Here is an 11,829-nt window from a genome sequence, read left to right on the forward strand (position 1 = left end):
AGATATATCCTGTGAGAAGTATGTGTGAGTGTGAGAAAGAGAGAAATAAACTGGGGTGGGAATAGCACCACTAGTTCTCATGCTGTGTAATCTTGCCATGCTGCAGGGTTGCAAGTAAAAGGATGATTGAGAAATGCTAGTAAACCAAGAGGAATAAAATTGATTTGGCCCCTTAGAAAACAGAAGCATCAGTAATAGTATGATGAAATTAAAACCACAGAACAAAGCCCCAAGAAAGGGAGTCTCTAACCTGCCAATTCTGAGGGCAGTGTCTAATCCAATCAACAGATGCTTGCAATTTATTCAGCACTGGGTCAGCGTGAGACTGATCATGCAAGTACTGGAGAGTGCTGATTTCATAGGGCTCTAGATTAATGTTGTACTTAATCACTTTAAAGCCTTTCAAAGGATCCTTTTCCTCCTCCAAAATGCTCGCCAAAGAAGCATTGAATGTTGCATATCACATGCTTTTTCCTGCTTCTTCCTTTCTTTTTTTGCTAATCAAGGACAGCTCCATTCAGAGCCCCACTGAGTGGATTGCAAGGCAGGAACCTCCTACCCCATCGTGGCATTGCAGTGACTGCCATCTGACTTACTGTTCACCTTCTGCGTCTTCCCTTTCTTCTCTTATATTTTTCTTTTTATCTGATCTTCATAAGTCTTTTCTCCATACACCTGACTTCTCTGTTAGCTCCAGTTCCTAGCCCCCTTCCCAGCCAGCAGCTGTGTGGTGGTAGGTGAGGGGTTTCTCAGCCTGCAGCTGTGTCTGCTTAAGCTGTACACAGCTGCCTGTGCACCACAGAGCGGGCCAAGAGTGCGTGCCTCCCATTAGAGCTTCTTTTTAGTGCTTGTGCAGACAGAGTATACATCACTGGGAACTGCAGTCCTTTTTTCTACAGATGTACCTTCCAGGTCAGGAAATCTGCTGCTCTTTTAAAAATGTTTTTGCTTTTGTCTGAGGTGTGCCAGCCTGCATGCAATCCTGTCAGTTCTTACGGGGTTTAACAGCTGATGCCATCCTCTGTGGGCACCAGACAAAGAAAATTCTGCTCTTGGGTTTAACATGTCATCTCTGCTTTTGGTGGAGCTCTAGAGATTCAGATGCCCCCCAGTGTAGCTCCTGTTGGGGTAGAGTAATACAGAGATGTTGGGCAGAAAAGAGAGAGCTGTGCAGTTCAGCTTCCTCTCTCTCTTGAATTGATTTTTATAATGAACTGCAAAAAAGCTCGTGCTAATCTGACCTCCACTTCACTAAAGGTTGGTCATGTCCCCAGATGGCAATTCATGTTAGGCTTTGCTTCACTGCTTATGCAAAAAGGCCTATTTTTCTTGAAGGTTGCAGATGTTTCCTAAACCTTCTGGTGAAATCAGCATGGTAAAGAATTTTCATTTTGAAACATCCCTGGATGTGCAGAGGAGGCAAAACGAAGGTGAAGTTATTGCCTTCTTTGGAAAATATGGTAGGAGATAGCACTGTCCCTGCTAGAAACTGAACAAGGAATATAACTGGGTGATGAAGATCTGCTTTAGGAGTGAAGCTTTCAAACACTAGAAAAGCTTCCCGAGTGTAATTTTTCTGCCTTGCTGGAGCTGATCAAACTGCCTTGCCACAGCCCCTTCCCCAGTTACAGGAATCGAAAATGGGAGTGATCCCATATAATTTGTTACAGATTTTCCATTAGCCTGCACCTGTAGGCTCTGCTCAGTCCAGGCCAATGATCAAGCCTGCTACAGGAGTCCATGACTGATAGAGGAGAAGAATGTGGCTCAGTGTGCTGGAGAGAGACAATGATCAGTTTGTGTTTTCTCAAAACTGCTGTCAAAAAAGCTACCCTGACTCATCAGTTAAGGAAATGTGTTGAGCATGGAGGGAAGGGAGGGGGGTAAGGCACTCTGAGGCATTTGTAATGCGCTGCTGGGAGTGACACTGAGGTCACAGTCACATTGTTTGCTGAAGTCTATAGGTTTCCATTCCTTGCTCTTTGTGTCTGTCACTTCAGACAGCCCAACTATGGCTGTGCAACACTCATCAGCCAGCTGTGGATCCTTGTGCAGAAAACTCCTTTTTAGTATGGGAATGTTCATGGAATGGAGCTTTCTTAGGAAGTTTTAATCTCTTTTGATTTGAAGATTGAAGACCAGTTTTCTCCCATTTCTGTCCTCACCCATTGTCTGGCATGCACTGTCACTGGTTCTTGTTTGGTTGGTTTCCTAAGGAAGACTTCTGTTCATAGGGTGTGCACCCTTCCCACTTACTTTTGACCATTTTTCCCTTTCTCTTATTAGAACTAACTTCTGAGCCCTTGGGCCAAATCAGCTGCATTTGACAGGGATTTGAATTCTCTACACTCTTGTGTTCCTGCAGGTTTTGTGAGGAGAAGAGAAGATGACAGAGGTAGGGAGTCTGTGCTAGCCATGTCACAAGGTCGCAGTCACAGCCGCAGCCCTGTCGGTGCCAGCCCGGGGAAGAGGCTGAGCCAGCGCCTACTCTGCTGGAGGCCACCAATCTCAGGAGTCCAGGCAGCAGAGCACAGGGGTGTGTGTGCTGCTCAACCCACACACTGAGGACATGTATAAAGTCCAGAGATGCCTTCTGTTACATGGGGATATGGGCAAGCATTGCAACCTGTAGAAAAAAATGTCTTAGTCTAGGAAGAAAGCCAAGAGGGGGAGGTTACTATAATATAGGGAATTGTTGCTTTTTATGCTTCATATTCCTGCTCTACACCAGCAAGCTGCTTTACAAATTTGACAGGATGGTTTTGAAAAGCACACAAAAAAGCTGTCATTTCATTCCTTAGGCTCTTAGTGTAGGACAAGTTTCTACTGAGAGCTGCAAATTCAGGAAAGGTAAGAGGCCAAGTGTATCTCTGTGCCTATGCAACCTGCTGCCCTGAGAAGCAGGCAGCCAGCACAGGTGGTGGAGCAGCCAGGCCATTGCTAATGCTCTTTATGGCTGTCAAAGCCTTTTACTTTTGCCCTATGTCCTAGCTGCAACTGGTGAGGCAGTTGTTAACAACTTTGAGCAGAGGAGAGAGTTTACTGTTCTAGCCTCCCATTACCTCCGAAATATCCATGAATGCTGTTATCTCTACATTTTAATTGACATGAGCTACATATAGAAGCACCATTGCAAATTAATGTCCTATTAATAATAGTAATATCCTTCTGTTCCCAGCAGTTTAAGGACCTGCTGGCAGTGGCTGTGGCACACACCACAGAGTTTAGAGCTGCATGTTTTATTTTCAGTTGTAACATGGAAAGGATGGTCTTGGCAATTTCTGTCCTACTTGCTGCAAAAGTAAATGTTGGTTATTGACCAGGGTGGATGTTAGCTGATTTCAAGTCCCTTGGGTAGCTGTTGTGCCAGCTCCCCCACTAGCTGTGCAGTTACATGAATTTGGGCTTGTTGGCAGTCCAATTTAGGAAAACACTCTCACCTGCATAGTCAATTATTGACTTCCTTTTTGTGCCCAGATCCTCTTCTGGCTTTGGGGCAAAAGGAGTGAGGTACAGCAGTACCTTCAGGAAAGCATAAAGGAAAATCTTCATCACTTGTGGGTTATGCTACCAGGAAGTGAAACTGTTTTAATGACCATGGCAGCTCCTCTTGCTTCTTTACATTTGTCCAAAGCAAGAACTGCTAGAATATATTCCAGGCATTTTTCTGGAGCCTGAGAGCATGAACCCATCTTGACACCTCTTTATAGTTCAGCTCAGGAGTGGGTTTTAGCAATGACTTTTCAATTAAACAAAAGGCCTGTTTGACATCTCTTAGAATTCAATACCAGGGTTTTAGTGGGAGCAGACAGAGAAGAGGAACTACCACATGCAGGAAAAAAAAAGATGAAGAAAATGTTCTTCACATATGGAGGGTGGGGAAGGAGACACGGTAAAGGTTTCCATGGCAACATTCCTTGAAGAGAAGTATTTTTAAATCTGTGAATTTTAGCATCAAAAACACAGTTGTGTTTCCCACAAAAAGATTTGGGGGAGGGCTGGAGTGGAACAAATTTTTCCCCCTACTTTTCAGGTCATTCCAGTTTCTTTTACAGAGGAGCCTGCTCCCAAGATAAATGAAGTATGTGTGAGTTCTATGATCTTAATGCTCCTGTAAAGAAAGCCTTGCTTCCAAGTAGGAGGAAGCATCAGTCATAGTTCTCTATCTGCTCCAACATCTTTGGCGCAAGCACTTGATCATGTCTTTAATGGAAAAAGTAGTTCAAATAAATCAATGCTAGACCAGTTAAAAGTCACAAGGACAAATCCTGCAGGATTTTACATTAAAACTAGTGTAACTTGGCACAAAATCTTAATTTTAATTGATGTACAGTTAAGTGATAGTAGTAGTGGTGAGGTAGCTGAGGCCTTTTGCCTTGGTCAAAGAGGAGAAGATGCAGAACTGAAAATGCAGAGAAGCTAAGGTAAAGGATGTTCCTGGTGAGTCTTGGTTCCTTTGATGACAGTGGAACATCCCTGTAGGTGGACAAATGATGCTCCAGTGATGCTTATGCAGGAAATGTTTGCTCCTGATATGGGGTATCAGTGCTGGGATCACCTCTGAACCTCTCTGAAGCTTCTCTGCTCCAGTCTCTGCAGTGCAGAGCAACTCATGGGCACTGACACACTCTGCTCCCACCTCCCTGCTGGCATCCAGGCAGGTCAGCTCTGTCACGAGCCTGGCACATCCAATGCTGTGCCTGCTTGGCTGCCAACTTTGAAGTCTCACCAAAAAAGGATTTTTTTTTTTTTAACAGTTGCTTCCAATTCAGTGGTGACTCAGACACTGCAGCAAGGATAAAGTGATCATCTTCCCCTCCAGAGCTTTACAGCAGAAGGCCCTGAGTATCCTCTCTAAAAGAGAGCTTGGTGAGCCCAGCCATCAACTGGAGTAAGTTCTTTAATTTAACGGATGGAAAAAGATACTCCAGCAGTGCTGTGTACCTGCTAGCTCGGGGCCTGTGTTTCAGCAATAGACTAAATGATTCCTAAAGTACTTTGTATCCAGAAACCCTGGAGAGGAGAGGCTGGGAGGGAATGAATAGTCATACAGAAAACAGAAGGGACAATTCACCCATTAAAGCTTTTTTCCTGACCAAACTTGCCTTGACCATGAATCCAGTAAAGGAACAGAAATTTCTTGCAATAATAAGAGAAAAAAGTAAGTCATATTTGACCATTTATCTTTTTGGGGGAGGGATAGGGCGTCTAAAAAAGCAAAATTCATACTTTTCAAAAGTGTGTAAATTGGCACTTGGTGGCATTGTTTCTTATTGGCCAAGACCTGATACAGAATAAGCAAGGCTCAGATCTAAGAGACTAAGAGGACTTGTCAACTTCCCTACATCTTCATTGATAAAACCTGCCAGTAGTAGGTGCTTTGGGAGGAGTGGAGTGAGCCATGTGAGTCAACAGGAGCTGACAGGGGTGCCTGCAGGCATACACCATTGCATATCACGGGAAACCAATGGTTGCAGCCACCCCACATTCATTGATAAGCAAGATATTTGGGAGCAGAGAGAGCACTTTGTTCTTCTGCTGTGCAGAATTCATACTGAATGTGACAGATCCTGCACCTGGATTTGATGTACCGTTCTAAAAGGAAGGAGCAGATTGATTGCTTGTTAACAGAATGCTCTAAATTAACCTCAGCCATGGGCCTGGTTCTGCAGTCCTTTGCATGACTATTATTTATGCTGTACAATTGCATTGAATACCATTGAGTATCCAGTATATTGGTCTGACACAGCTGAAATTCTAGTTGTGGCTTTCAGTTGTTGGAACCCAAATTCTTGGATCTGCTTACATGTTTGGATTTTGAATACTCCCAAACAGTCAAGCACCTACTTGAGTTTTTAAACACCTAGATGTCTTTGTAAGTCTAGTATTGCCATAATGCAAAGGAAAAGGAAATTAAATGGAAGTTGCCTGGCCTCTGGTTTCATATTTCAGCAGTGATAAGTAGGTAGAGCCTGTTGCTGTATATACCCAGTAGTTCACAGCGAATGTCTTTTTTGCTTGAGGAAGCTTGATGGTGATTTTTACATAGTAAAGATGAAAATACTGCAAACATACATCATGCATTAGCCTTTATACATTTTATAGCTGTACTGTTCCAGTGTGGCAAACTGAGCTGAGCAATCACATTTTCTCAATTACCTTCAAGAACTGGAAATCCTTATCACCTCTGTGTTTCTTTCTCCCATTACTGCTGCACTGGTCTTGAAATTGTCACCAGAGCTAAAAATCCTCACTCTGTAAATTAAACTGTGATTTCAAAAAATTTTACAGTACAGTCTCCTCATAAAACTCCACAAGTTTTTTGCTGATGTGACTCACTCAATTACTCATGTGGGCAGACGTTCAGATAATAAAAGTGGTTAATGGAAAGCTGTGAGAAAAACTGCTGGTTCCTGAGGAGGCAGCCAGGGGGAATGTACTGTGGGTATTTTATCCTAAGAGCTGCTGAATTTACTGAGCTCCCAGCCATTTTTTTAAGATAAGGATTCTCCATTCTGCTTTTTCCTTTGTATAAAAACAGCTTGAAATATCAGATTGACAACGGAGAAGCAAAAGCACACCAGCTGTATCTGTTTGCTCTTCTGCTCCTCTTCCTACATATTAGAGCTGATAGCCAGTCTGTGCCCTGAAATAATCCCTTTATCCTAGTGATGTACATACCTAAACAACAGCATTCTAATGAGCTCTGGGTTTCTGAATCAAGGAGCACAACTAACAAGTGGCTAAACAACCTCTTTCACTGGAAGTGTCACATGCACTGACAAGGATCAGATTTTTCTAGAATTAATAAAAATAAGAGATTTGGCCTTGAGATTTGTGTTGCCATAGGTCAGGAAATACATCTAGAAAACAGGTTTCAGTGACATTTCAGTGAGTGTACAGTAGAGGAATATGGTACCTTTTGAAGTTCATGAGGCAGAAAAGTGTGGAAAAGTAGTAAGGTACCACTTGGATGTAAGAACTGCACTGTCTAATGAAGTTATACATGTGTGGTGGCTTCAAAGAGACTTAGAATTAAGCCAAAACTAGAACTAGTGTAAGTGGATGAACTGATTAGAGCTGAGGGCTAGCTGGCACTTGCAGACATTAACTCTTGGTTGTGTGGCTTTGAGGCTGCTAGATTTTTGGGGGATGTGCTACTGCAGTTGCTGTGTGAGCCCATTCCAACAACAGTGCTGGATATAGAAAGAGAGAGCATGTGAAGATATGCTCATTTTTTATACAAGATGAGCTGGGAGGGAGACTATGGTTTGACTTGTAAAATAGAGCTTCTGGCACAGAGAAGCAGTGCATGGATGTTGAGGCTCTGGACCAGAGAAAGTAAGCTGTCAGATTATATTTAGCAACTGCATGCTGCAGGAAAGCACAGAAAGGGAAGGAGGGGAATGATTGCATAGCTGAGCCCCATGGGTAGTGAGTACACAGAGCAGGGAATGAGGCTGTTAAGAGAGGATGAATTGCCTTGGTGTTCCTGATTCAAATAAATCTCTATGTGAGCCCAGGCATCGGCACAGACTTGTACATTTACTTTGATTACCAGACCTCAGCTTTATTTATCCATCAATAATACCCCAGACTCCCATTAGGTGAAGAGTGACCAACCTGTGGCCTTCCAGCCATTCCCCTCTACTCTCACCCTAGGGATGTCTCCTGCAGCAGTCCCTTTCCTAGCTGGGAAAGCAGTGGTCTGAGAGGGGCTCTTGAAACCCATGTCCTAAGCTGCTGCACAGCCCAGCTGCACACCCAGCTAAGCCCTAACCCACTAGCATCTTGTTAGCTAAGGCTGGCATCTGCAAAATAGGTTAGGTTACCCTGCTCCATTTAAATTCAGGGGTGTGAATCCTCCACTGTGTTTTCTGGAAAGCTCAATCCTAAAGAGATGAAGATGGAAAAAAATGCTTATACCTGTATGAGACAGATCAAACCTGACATGCTGATGTGTGGCAGTCAATCATTTGGGTCCTGTCGTATACTCCAGGGTGCAGAGATTGTAACTTCGACTAGTTTACAGCAGGATGGGTATGCCCTAGGTTCTTAATCTTTCCTGCTAAAATCTCATTTGTATGTTTCAGATATGCTTTTGCCTTTGAAATAAATAAGGCCTTTAAGCTCCCTCTCCAAGGAGACACGTGAGGAGGCCTGGCTGCCTTCTGTGCATAAATACTTCTGTCAAACTGGATTCAGACTCAGGTGGGTGAAACGACTGTGCCCATGGGGAGCCATCAGCCTCCACTTCCTGTTAGGCAGTACTGCATCACTGAGATTTGTCTTGTTGCCATACTGTCAGAATTTGCTGGGGTGAGAGAAAGGGCTGAAATGCTCCTGTATGTTCACCAAGCAGGAGGACAGAGCAGTTGGGGAAGGAGGGAGATGCAGACTCTAATAGTGAAGAGAAGCTGTGCAAGGAGAAGCTGCCTTCACAGCCTTGAGAAAGGGGATTACTTGTCCAGATGTGTGATAGAAGGAGGAAAGATGACTTCAAAGGTAGGATTAATTATGCTTCCTGTGCAAAGGAGTTATGCTGGTTACAGAAATGTCACACATTGGGTTTGGTGGCTCCAAAGAATATGCAAGGTCATAAAATATTTTTTAAATTGTTTATGTGGTAAAAGCAGAATTACAAACAGAACAGGATTAGAAAAGCTCCAGTGGGTGAGTTCCTGGAGTTATGCAAGTACCTAAAAATCTGAACTTTAATTTCAGGAAGAAACAAAGACCTCAAAGAATGGTTCTGACTCTTGCAGCTGCTGTAGACCAAACTTGAAAATGTGAAAAAAGCATCAGTAGGTCAATAATAGTGAGCCAGAATCAATAGTTCAGAGAGGATGAATTTTTTTATGTGCTGTACTGGTGCATTAACTACCCTTCAGTGGCTCAGTGATCATATCAGACCTTACCTGGGGGATGCCACAGGGTCAGGACAGAGTGGCAAAGGACTGGCAGTTGGTCTGGGCTAGCATCTTAGAGAAGGAATACCAGCAGGAAAAAAATTAGAGCTGTTCTTCCCTCCCCTGTTCCCTGAATGCTTGTCGTTTGATCCCTTGGAAGGAAACTGATGAGCAACTATGCTTTGTGCTGGCTCTCTTTGAGACCATTTGTTTCGTGTTTTCTTTTAATGTCTGAAATGTTAGAAAGAGATAATTTTTCCTATTTGGCTTGACCTCTTCCTTCCGGGGACTGTACCTCCCCTTGTACTGGCTCTGTCCTCACACAGTGCTCTGTTGAAAGAAAGTTCAGCAGAAAACTAGAAAAAAGCTTGGAATTTGGAATAAGATGTGCCCTCAAACAGATGGTCTGAATCGCTGCAACATGTCCTGCTCCTCTGTGGAGGTGCTGTGAGGTATCAGATGTCAGTTGTGCACTGGATGGTTTTGAAATAACAATGTTAGGGCAAACACTTCCATGAAGATGGAAGCTACTCTCCTACCTTTGTGCAGCCAGCCTTTTACCCAGCAGCAGTTTCTCATAAGCAGAGAGGTTATCTGTGGTTATAATCTTGATTGCCCAGCAAATTGCTGAATGCCTGAGGAAGCAGGAGGAGAATGTGCAGCTTCAGGGTGTGTGGGTTTTTCAGTCTGGTTTACAGTGAGCACTGGAGGTTGAGTGTTTAAGATGCCTCATAATCCTGACACCATTTGTTGCAGTATTGGACAGCTGCATTCTGTGCTGGGAGACCATCCCAGCATTCTGGAGTAGCCATGGGAGTTCAGTAAACTGCTGTTTGCTTCAGAAGCTTTGGATTATGAGACTGGCAAAGAGTGGCTATCCAGGCAGAGCCAGACCCAAACACTATGTGAAGCAAGCGTGAAGACTGTGTCTCTGTTGGGGGAGTGAAGGTACATACTTCAGTTTCAGACTATTTTCTTCAATTGCCCAATTTTCCTTCCCTCCCTCACCCCTCCAGTAAATGCTACCTTCCTCCTAAAGGGCATGGGCCTATATATATCATCAGTACACATGACCAAAAGTTTGGTACCAGAGTCCTTTGTCCTTTGTCCAGCCGCAAATCTGCTCAGCTCCATGTGATGCAGCAGCACAGGGATTTTCAGCTTTTGTTCTGCTGTTTACAGAGAGTGAAAAGATAAAAGGAAAAATGTTCATAAAACTAGAGCACAGTTATATAAAGAAGTGAACTGAAAACCTGCATCAGGATCTGTCCAAGATCTGACCTGGTCATCTGTCCAGAGAAGATCTTTACTTGCACCCCCTTATGTGATGTGCTCCTCAGTTCTCTGTAAAGCAACAAATATGGAAGAGACTTTCATTGTGATTTCTTACTGTGTGCAAAACATAGGTGGCCTTTGAGGTACCCCATTGTTATTTTTATCTATTAAAGAATTAATGAATCAAACTTTGCTTCTCAGTTTGCTGAGAAGGTGTTTGCTTCTCAGTCTTGGAAGATAATGGAAAATCTTGCACAATAGGATTGAAGAAAATTGGAGAAGTTACAGTGTGTAATAAATAAGGGCTGAAGGAATGTAAAAACTTAAAATTAGTTTAGCACATCACTTGACAGATGGGAAGTAATTTATGTAAATTTAGGGAAGTGGTAGTTGGATTCAGTTGATCTAATTTAAACAGTATTTCTAATTATTTTTTGTATGTATACAGAGGATTATAGGATGGTCATTATTCTGACAGAAGGGCTCTTTATGTTTAAATTTAAATCCATAAATGAATACCCTATTAAAATGTAAACATGCTGTGATAACAAGCACCTGATTATGCAGACAGGTTAGTCCATCTACTCTGGTGAACAGTTGTGTGCATGTATTTCAGATAATGCTTTTTCTTATGCCCTAAGAACCACAGGCAGAGCCCTTGAGAGGTCAAGAGGTGCCTGACCCACAGGTGGGAGCTGCCTGTAAGGAGGCTTGCTAATGTTGAGTGCAGATCTGAGAGCAGATGGGCTCTCACAGGTTTCCACTGAAAGCAGGCCCTGGTGGCACCCAAGGGCACAGAGAGAAGATGACACCATTAAACAATTCCCCCTCCCTTTACTCTGGTGCTGCTAATCCAAGTTTAAACTCCTAACAGCATCTTTGGAGAACCTTCTTCTTTACATTTTGACAGCTCTCTCCTTTTGCCAAGAGAAAGATCATGTAGGTTTACTGGGGAGCTGCCAAATGACAGCTTGACTTCACACCTGAGAAGCAAATGAATGAGGAGAGAAGGAAAGCCTCAGCCTGCTTCCAGCCTGGCACAAAGAGTCTTGGAATCATGGGCATGAGCAACCCCTGGAGCTGCAACAGCAGCAGCAGATGTGACATGAGCAGAATCCAAGCTGGAGCTGCAGTGGAGGAGGAAGCATGGGGCCTGTTACCAAACTGCAAAAGCAGTATCCATTAGCTGCACACCCTGAGGGGAAGTGGAGGCCTGGCCTTGGATGATTCTTGGAGGTGTGGGATAAGGCTTGGAGCTCCACACTGTACAGCAGCCCTCTTGAGTTGATTTGGCTGGCTTTCCTTCCTTGAGCCATTGCAGAAAAGACCACTCTCTCAAGACATGCAGTAACAATCAGCCGGGCAGCTGACAGCCATGATTCATTCTTTAACTACCCCAAACCCAGCACTTTTGCATGTGTAACTCATGGTTTATAAACTCTGTGAGTAGAGGGCACCAAGAATGAGGCTGCACAACACCTCTCTGCTCCTCGTGGGTTTAGGGCAGAATGCCAGACTTGTGGAGAACTGCAGGCAGCCTGACTCCATGGGTGTTCTGGGACCCCATGGTTGTTCACTGACAGCGCAGGTGCTCATGAGCAGTCACTTCTCTCCTCCCACAAGCATCATGGTGAGCTGTCTCTGG

This window comes from Pyrgilauda ruficollis, unplaced genomic scaffold (genome assembly GCF_017590135.1).
Source record: "Pyrgilauda ruficollis isolate IOZ18807 unplaced genomic scaffold, ASM1759013v1 scaffold3, whole genome shotgun sequence".
Classification (NCBI taxonomy): domain Eukaryota; kingdom Metazoa; phylum Chordata; class Aves; order Passeriformes; family Passeridae; genus Pyrgilauda; species Pyrgilauda ruficollis.